The 8,483-nt window shown below is 46.4% G+C and overlaps 4 non-coding genes across 4 annotated transcripts; 2 read left to right on the forward strand and 2 right to left on the reverse strand.

Annotated features, from left to right (window-relative positions):
* Positions 1 to 4,863: 4,863 nt before the first annotated feature.
* TRNAR-CCU lies at positions 4,864 to 4,936 on the reverse strand. The gene has a single exon. It is a non-coding gene; the product is annotated as a tRNA-Arg (tRNA).
* A 521-nt stretch (positions 4,937 to 5,457) lies between these two features.
* On the forward strand, positions 5,458 to 5,530 carry TRNAR-UCG. The gene has a single exon. It is a non-coding gene; the product is annotated as a tRNA-Arg (tRNA).
* Positions 5,531 to 5,858: 328 nt separating this feature from the next.
* On the forward strand, positions 5,859 to 5,931 carry TRNAR-CCU. The gene has a single exon. It is a non-coding gene; the product is annotated as a tRNA-Arg (tRNA).
* A 459-nt stretch (positions 5,932 to 6,390) lies between these two features.
* Positions 6,391 to 6,463, reverse strand: TRNAR-CCU. Its single transcript has one exon. It is a non-coding gene; the product is annotated as a tRNA-Arg (tRNA).
* Between the last annotated feature and the right edge of the window lie 2,020 nt (positions 6,464 to 8,483).

The raw sequence follows: 8,483 nt of genomic DNA on the forward strand, positions 1-8,483 counted from the left end.
CCCCCCCCCCCCCCCCCCCCCCCCGCTCACTGCAACTAGAGAAAGCCCGCGCGCAGCAACGAAGACCCAATGCGGCCATAAATAAATAAATTATTTAAAAAAAAATACTTAAGAAAAAGAAAAGGATAAAAGGGATTAATAGAGTGAATGCAACAAAATCTTGATAACTGATGGATCTAGGTTGGTTCATTTACTATTCTCAGTTTCTGGGTATGTTTGAAATTTTTCATAAGAATTTTTAAAGCATGGGCAAAAATGTAGATTTATAATATTACTCTCTAGCAAAGTAGAAATCGAGACAAAAACATGACATGGGCCAAACGCAGCTCTTAACTAATAAAGGAAACCATTCACATGAAAAAAATAATGATTGGAACCTTGATGTACTGAAAAAAATAACATTAAAACCATATAGAGCAAAAAAGTTGAAAAGAAATTTCTAGAAACATAACTTTTAAAGATTTTAACATACCTTTCTATTTTTGACATTTGCAAGACAAGTGAGACTAGAGCAAACTATAATAAAGACTCATTTAATAGTTTATATACTAAATTCTATGTCATACGAACAGAATAACTGGAAACCAATAACATTAGACAACCAACAATTAATACCCACAGTATAAACTACAATAACACAAAACAATACAGAAATGCAGCCACTTGGAAACTGAAACTCTCCTAAATCTTGGATCAATGAGAAATTAAATATGTAATTACAGAATGTTTGGAAGAAAAAATAATATGAACATTTCATATTAAAACAAAGCAAACTAATGGCATTAAATTGTGTCATAGAAAAACATTTCATTACACAATACATTTTGATTACAGAAAAAAATCAGAAGATATAGATAAGAAAAATAGAAAATATTGAAAAAATTAATAAATTGGGTTATAAGTTAATACTCTCATATTAAGTATCATAAAAAGCTAAAGAATAGGGACTTCCCTGGTGGTCCAGTGGTTAAGACTTCACCTTCCAATGCAGGGGGTGTGGGTTCAATCCCTGGTCGGGGAGCTAAGATCCCACATGCCTTGGGGCCAAAAAACTAAAACATAAAACAGAAGCAGTATTGTAACAAATTCAATAAAGACTTTAAAAAAAAAAAAAGCTAAAGAATAATTAGATCAATGGAAAAGAACAGAATGTTCAGGAAAAGTCCATACTGTATTAGGTATTAGGATTAAGTACAGTTTACCCCTGTGCACAACCAGTGTTTGAATTGCAGCTCACTGTCATGCAGATTTTTTGAACTGTAAACACGACAGGACTACTTGATCCGGGTTGGTTGAAGCTGAAGCTCGGCGCCCCTAACACCCCCCCCACCCCACCTGCGTTATTCTAAGTGTTTAAATATTTGTAAAACAGGAACAGATCCTTACTTGACACTTAAAAATAAATTCCAGTTACAGATGTAAATGTTAAAAAAAAAAAAACCCACAAGAAACAACAGGAAAAATTGTAGGTGAATATTTATATAAGCTTCAGGTGAGAGAATTTTTCAAACACCAAAGCAGAAACCAGAAACTACAATGAAAACAATGGATAGATTTGGGTGGGGCGGGGCGGGGAGTGGGGATCAGGCACTTGGGGATCCTGCAGGCACCTTCAACTTGAGATAATCAGCCCTGAACTCATCCCTTCCCCATCTGTCTTGGGGGGTGGCACCACTGTCCCCCAAAATCCTGGGCACCATCTTGGGCTCCTTGTCTCCCTCATCCCACAGCAGTTAGGAACCAGATCCACAGGTTCCATTTCCTGAACATCTGTTTTACTTCCCTCCTCTTGGTGTCCCTGCTATCGCCTCCATTCATGGTTTGCTTATTTCTTCCCTGAACCATACAGCTTTCCCTAAGGGGTCTCTCTGCCTGCACCCTCACCTGCCTCTAATTCATTCTTTTTTTTTTTTTTTTAATATTTATTGGAGTGTAGTTGATTTACAACGTTGTCTCAATTCATTCTTTTTCTTTTTTAATTATTTATTTATTTTTGGCTGCGTTGGGTCTTCATTGCGGCACGCGGGCTTTCTCTAGTGGCGAGCAGGGACTACTCTTCCTTGCGGTGCGCGGGCTTCTCATTGCAGTGGCTTCTCTTGTTGCAGAGCATGGGGCGCGCAGGCTTCAGTAGTTGCATCACATGGGCTCGGTAGTTGTGGCTCACGGGCTCTAGCGTGCAGACTCAGTAGTTGTGGTGCACGGGCTTAGTTGCTCCAGGGAATGTGGGATCTTCCTGGACCAGGGATCAAACCCGTGTCTCACTCGCATTGGCAGGCAGATTCTTAGCCACTGCGTCACCAGGAAAGTCCCTCTAATTCATTCATTCTTTTTTTTTTTTTTTTTTTCTATTGCGGTACGTGGGCCTCTCACTGTTGTGGCCTCCAGGCTCCGGACGCGCAGGCTCAGTGGCCATGGCTCACGGGCCCAGCCGCTCCGCGGCATGTGGGATCCTCCCGGATCGGGTCACGAACCCGTGTCCCCTGCATCGGCAGGCGGACTCCCAACCACTGCGCCACCAGGGAAGCCCTCTAATTCATTCTTTACCATGCTGCCAAGGGGATCTTTTCAAAATGCAAGTATAGTTATTTTGCTCCTTTGCTTAAAACCCTCTGCCCGCAAGATCAAATGTAAATTTCCTTACTCCAGGGTTCTCTCTTCGTACATTGCTCTCCTTCCTCCATTACAGCCATAGCAGATTGCTAACTGCCCCTCTCACGCGCCCCTTACCTTCAGACATTTGCGATTCCGGTTCGTCATCCTAGAAGGTTAGGAAAATCTAGAGGATTCTAGAAGATTCTCTGTTGAGTGCCAGTACTATACCTTAGTCATATTTATATTTCCCAGGGCTTAGCACTGTGCTTGGCATTTAGAAGAATCTTAATATGAATTCCTTATGAATGAAAGAGAAGAAATGTAAGACGAAATTTGAGCCTTCAGGGCTTCACGTCTGGTAGGAGAGTATCACACAAAAACCTTGAATAATGGAGCAAGCTAGTATCATAGTAAATGGTGATGACCATGACTTACAGAGCACACACTACGTTCCAGGGACTGTTCTAATCACTGAGCATAAATACTCCTCACGATAACCCCATGAAGTAGGTAGTGTGTCACCCAAGATATTAAAGAAGTCCTCTGAAGGTGACAAGATTACCAATGGTACCTTTGCCGTTCTGTAACCAGAGGCCTTCTCTGACTACTCAACTAATAGTTTCCCATCACCCTCTTTATTTTGAAATCCTCCTGGTATTAGTTTACTGTCTTTTCTCTCACTTGAATGTTGGCTCCGTGGACGCAGGGCCTGGAGGATGGTTTTAGCAGTAGCCCCAGCTTTGCAGGCTAGGCCTGTGATGCTGCAGCCACGCGGCGGGGCTTGGGAGCCAGAGAGAGCTGGAAAGTATCATCCCTAAAACTTGGAGGCTGGCTTAGAGCAGAGAGAACAGGAAGAATTCTGGATGACTCTGGAGAAGGGAGAGGGGGATTCTGTACTTCTAGTTTGTTATTTCTTTCTACAAAAGTACAAGGAATGGTGGTTTTTAAACTTTTTTGAGTCAAGGACTTATGAAAACCTGACGAACAATACAGCCTCTCCCCGAGTAAATACAGCATCCCCAAAGGGCACACAGTGCGATAGTCAACTTGGATGCACACCCATAGCTCCTCAGGGATTCAAGGTAAAAAAAAAAAAATCATCCCTGGTCAGAAAAGTACAGTTAAAACAAAAATTAAACATTTTACCAAAGGATAATTATATATATATATATATATATATATACACACACACACACACAAGAGTGTGAAAATCATAAATGTACATCTCCCCGATAATCCTTTTATTTATTTATTTATTATTGAAATATAGTCGATTTTAAATGTTGTTAATTTCTGCTATACGGCAAAGTGATTCAGATATGCATATTATATATACATGTTATATATATATACACACATTCTTTTTAATATTATTTTCCATTATGGTTTAATCACAGGATGTTGAGTATTGTTCCCTATGTTATACAGTAGATAATCCCTTTTTATTTTATTTATTTTTTATTGAAGTATAGTTGATTTTAAATGTGTTAATTTCTGCTGTACAGCAAAGTGATTCAGATATATATATTATATATATATATAGACACATTCTTTTTCATATTATTTTCCATGATGGTTTATTACAGGATATTGAATAGAGTTCCCTGTGCTATACAGTAGGACCTTGTTGTTTACCCACTAATCCCTTTTTAAATACTCCTGGGATCACCCGATGTGAGCGTGCCATCTTTTCCCCGCGGGACTTGGGTATACTCAAGAGATTGGCAGTTATCCCCACTGTCCAATGCGCGTGCTGTACACACGAGCTTCGTTGCACCCCTCCTGGCCCTAGCACAGGGCAGTGTGGTGGGTACCCTCTCAAGGGAGACAGAGTCCACACCAGGACTGAGGGCATGGAGGTGGGCGGCGCCACACACCGCCTGCCCGTCTCCCGTGGAGGGTTAGGGGGCAGGGAGGGACGGGCTAAGGTGTTGCCTGATTTTAACTTTATAGCGGTGGACTCACACAGAACACGCTCACTTCTTTTGCACAGAGATTTGTAGCTTGCAGAGCCCTTTCACCACGTTGTCTGTTTAGATGCCAACCCAAAGAGGCAACAAGAAGTGGGGAACCATTTTCCGTCATAACGGTTTACCTTTAAAAGTATAGTCAGGTTCGATCAAAAAGAAAGGGCAAATTAATTGCAACAGAGACATACACACACACCCGCACACACACAAATGGTCTTAAAAAGAGAAAATGTGCCACATGAGTTTTTTACCTTAAAAAGGTAGAGATGCAAAAGCGACACGCAGTGGTTTTTAGCCACCTCACCCCAGATGGGACTCGAACCCACAATCCCTGGCTTAGGAGGCCAGTGCCTTATCCATTAGGCCACTGGGGCTTCTCGCAAGCGGCGCCGGATCACATGCCTCTTGAACTATGAGGTCGCATGGCTGCGTAATGACGTCAGCCCGGAAGTTTCCAGGTGCAAAGCCCGTTTGGACACGAGCCCTAACTACCAGGTCCAGGTGACGGAAGTAGCTGCTGTGAGAGGGTCCGAAGGGCTCTACGTGTCGAAAACAAGGGCAAGGACTGGGATTTGGTTGCGGTACAAGAGTGCTATCCTCTTTTCGGGACTAAGACGTTTCGACCACGAAGGGGCTCAAACTGTTAATCCGAAGTCAGGCATTTTATTCATTAGGGCACGCGGCCTCCTCGCGAAGTAGGAGTCACCCGTAGACTTATTTGGTGACCCAAGGCCGCACCAGCGCTGACGCCAGATGCAGGGACCGCATTGTGGTTCTTCCTCCGCCACACCTGGGACACACCTTGTGGCCAAACGCACACGGTCGTTTCTTGCGCCAACGCCACCTTCAAGGGGGGGTGCACTTAACTATCGCGTTGCGAGCCTGTGGGCGTCATGACCGCGTGGCCTAACGGATAAGGCGTCTGACTTCGGATCAGAAGATTGAGGGTTCGAGTCCCTTCGTGGTCGGCTTAGTTTTGGACGAGGGGCTCCTGGCTTTGGTGGCTCAGTAATCCTAACCCGCTTCGTTTGCGGTTTCACCGCCCTCTTCGCGCGTCCTTCGGGCATCGTGATGCTCACCTTCCTGACCCCCCAGCCCTGCGCGGTCGCCTCACCTTGAACCTTAACTTTTCTCGTAGCCCCGCGGGTGTGCCCTCCGGTTGTCCTGCAGGCTGGCCAGGGCCGGCCCTCGTTCTTCGGGTCCACTGTGTGGCGGGCGTCATGGCAGGCCCGAGTGAGGCCTGTGCGCGTGCGGCTGCACGTTACCATGGACCACGTGGTGCACTCTTGTTATCGAGCCCCAGTGGCCTAATGGATAAGGCACTGGCCTCCTAAGCCAGGGATTGTGGGTTCGAGTCCCACCTGGGGTGGCGTCAGGGTTGGAGAGTTTCACCCCGAAGTAACTTTTGTGCTCGCATTGCGCGGGCCTCCGAGGCTGTAACCTAGGGATCTAGGGACCCAGGGGCTCCCCACGCGCCTGGTCTCTTCTCGCCTTCTGCCGTGCAGCGTACCAGGGCCTCATTTGCAGCCAAGTAGTTGGCGTGTCCCAGCCTCGGGCTCGGTGTCCCGCACTCCCCCTTCGTGTCCTGGTGACGTTACACCCTTACTCTGGCCCTTTACCCTCGGCCTGTGAGCTGTCCCAAAGTTGGTGGCTTCCAGGGGCGCAGGGGTGTAGTCACTGGCTTTGGGCTTTCTCCTTGCGGAACCGGTTGTTCGGTCTTCCACCCGCGGGCCCGAACGCAGTGTGTTTGGAGTCTTCAATGCGGTGGAACCACAGCGCAGGAATTCCAGAGTCCTTTACGGACGGAAGGAGCCAAAAAAGTTACCCTTACCCCAGGTGGGACTCGAACCCACAATCCCTGGCTTAGGAGGCCAGTGCCTTATCCATTAGGCCACTGGGGCCTACGCTTCACCCCCCCCCCCCCCCCCCGGCATCTCTCCCCCTAGTAGGCGGTCTGACCCCGGGCCTTGCAAAGCACGACTTAACGGGGGGCCGAGGCCGCGAGAGGGTAGGCTCTCAGGTGCTCACGGTCAACCGTTAGGAAGAAACCACGGTGGGAAGTGAACACACCACCTTCTGCCACCCGCACCCGGAAGCACAGCGGGGCCTGGGAGGCCGGCGCTGAGGCTGCTGGACACCTGGACCATGGATGGCGGGTGAAGGCTGCCGTTTGTAGTCATTTCCAAATTTTACCACCATGGCCATTTTGTCCACCTCTACAGAACTGACAGAAAATCCAAGAATTTTAGGAAAAGGTAGTGTAGGAAGGGAAGGAGAACAAACTAGTATCAATCACAAATACTGAAACACAAAGTCAAAACCCCCATCATGAAACGATGTACAACGGGGAGGAACAAATCCTTCCAGTCTTAATAGTAGAAATATATACGTACGCAAATATATAATATACAGGAAAGAAATGGATCACCCAACTAGATACTTCACTCTAATATTTTGTTCCTTTAAACTGTTATGCAAAAGGTAATACAAATACAGAAAAAGCACATTTTAAAATGTTACACACGTTTAAAATCCATTACTAAAATTCATGCGGATCTGAAAGATATAACAGGAGAAGCTTTAGCCAAGAGCAGTGTTCACTTCCTGTGGTGCCTGTGTTGAGACCTTTGCCTTCCAGGGACTTGGAGACATTCTTTTTTTTCTCTCACCCACGTATAGAGTCTGCACAAACCCTTAATACCAGCAAGAAAGAGGAATGTACTCCACCTGGCTCCAGTCTCCAGCCTTGAGAATGTCCTCCTTTCAGTTACTAATTGGTCTGTTTGCTGAGGTGTAACATCCATGCAGTAAGGTGTACAGATCTTAAGGTCATGGCTGGATGAGATACAGAACAGTTCCAGCGCCGCTGAAGGCTCTCTTATATCCCCTCCCCATCAGTCACCACTGCCTCCGAGTAAATACTTCCCTCTCGTTACCATAAAGCAGTAGTTTTGCCTGGTTTTGAACTTCATACAAATGGAATCATATTCTTTTATAGTCTGGCCTCTATCACTCATCATTGTGTCTGTGAGTTCACCCATGTTCCTTCTTTTGCCCTCAACCTTTTTTTTTTTTTTTTAAATGACAGGTCCTGCACTTGTTCTCCACTCTCTGTCCCCTGGCTTTTGTTTCTCTTTACCTCCTTCCCCTCCTCCGTATCTCGAATGCTTTTCCAGGTCCCTTCACATGCCACCAATGTCTTCTGAGGGCCTCACAGGTCCAGCACTAGGCTCGAGTTTAACCAGAGAGATGCCCTCTCCGGTTTCCTGCCACCATCGTCTTGCCAAGCGTCGCCCTGCCTTGCCTCATCTTCAACTGCTCCTCCATTCCCAAGACTCTACTTGTCCCCTGTCCTGCATCTCCAGCTTTGACCTCACTCCCCAGCTCCAGCTCCATTCCCTCTCCTGGCTATCTCCACCTAAGCATTCCTCCTCAGGCCCCACAAAGTCAGCTCCTCGAAGGCAAAACCATATCCATCATCCAACCATCCTCCCAAGCCTGCTCCCTCGGTGACTTTCCTGGCTGAAAGCTCAGCACCCTTGTCACACACCAGCTCGCACTCCACCCAAGCCAATTTTCTGTCCCCATAACCCTTTTGCACCTGCTATTTTCTCTCCATGCCAGTAGCCACTGCCCTAGTTCCAGGATGGGTCCCTAACTGCTCACATGGGTCTGTCCATCAACGTGTGTCCACTTCCCCGCAGTCTTTTCTCATTCAGTCACAGTCAGATTAATCTTCCCCTGACAGCCTCTGTAGGGGTGGAGTCTAAATGTCTTAGCTGTCACATTTAAGGCCTTTCTAGGCCTGGCTCCCACTCAAGGTGGCAGGTGTGTCTTCCACAGCTCCTCACCCCCTGGCTTCCAGCCAAACTGGAACTGTTTAATCATGGCTAAACTGTTAATTATGGCTAACATTCCCTG

Source organism: Monodon monoceros, unplaced genomic scaffold (genome assembly GCF_005190385.1).
Source record: "Monodon monoceros isolate NGI ecotype Baffin Bay Population unplaced genomic scaffold, NGI_Narwhal_1 Super_Scaffold_9, whole genome shotgun sequence".
Lineage (NCBI taxonomy): Eukaryota > Metazoa > Chordata > Mammalia > Artiodactyla > Monodontidae > Monodon > Monodon monoceros.